Source organism: Camelus dromedarius, unplaced genomic scaffold (genome assembly GCF_036321535.1).
Source record: "Camelus dromedarius isolate mCamDro1 unplaced genomic scaffold, mCamDro1.pat HAP1_SCAFFOLD_48, whole genome shotgun sequence".
Taxonomy (NCBI): Eukaryota; Metazoa; Chordata; class Mammalia; order Artiodactyla; family Camelidae; genus Camelus; species Camelus dromedarius.
In genome coordinates, this window is record NW_026989843.1 from 566,692 (window position 1) to 567,298 (window position 607).

General features: G+C 45.0%; 1 non-coding gene across 1 annotated transcript; it reads right to left on the minus strand.

The window, feature by feature from the left end:
- Window positions 1-237: 237 nt before the first annotated feature.
- TRNAV-AAC (transfer RNA valine (anticodon AAC)) lies at window positions 238-309 on the minus strand. Its single transcript has one exon. It is a non-coding gene; the product is annotated as a tRNA-Val (tRNA).
- Between the last annotated feature and the right edge of the window lie 298 nt (window positions 310-607).

A 607-nucleotide genomic window follows, 5' to 3' on the forward strand; every position in this document is an offset into this window, starting at 1 on the left:
GAAAGTTCTAGGCTGAGCCAAGTAGGTTTCCTGTTTCAAGAGGATAATGAGTGTGAGTGGACAAGCTCATGAGAAGAGGTGTGGAGGGGTAGCTCTCACCCTCCTGCATATGGGAAGCATCTGGGAGCTTTTAAAAAACAGTGTGCACCAGCCTGGAGTGGGGCCTTTGTGCTATTTTTTGTTTTTATAATCTTTCTTTTTTGCTGTTGGAGGGGTAATTAGCTTTATTTATTTTAATGAAGGTACTGGGAATTGAACCCAGGAACTCATGCATGTTAAGCATGTGCTCTACCACTGAACTATACCCTCCCCACCTTTTTTTTGTTGTTGTTGTTTTTAGACATTAGCTCTACTGAGCAGTCAGGGTTGAGAATCAACCTGTAAAGAGTAGACAGCCTTGGAGTAGAGAGCAAGGAGAAGCTGCCCAGAATCCTGCAAGCCCCACCAGGGGCAGCCGGAGACACAGGGAGCCTCGGGTGGGCTGTGAGGAATGTGAACTCAACACTCCCCAATGGTGAAGATGACAAAAATGTTTCAAGCACCCACTTCCCAGCAGCATTTGTTCTGACTTTACTAGATTTCCAGTAATACTGAGAATAGAAATAAT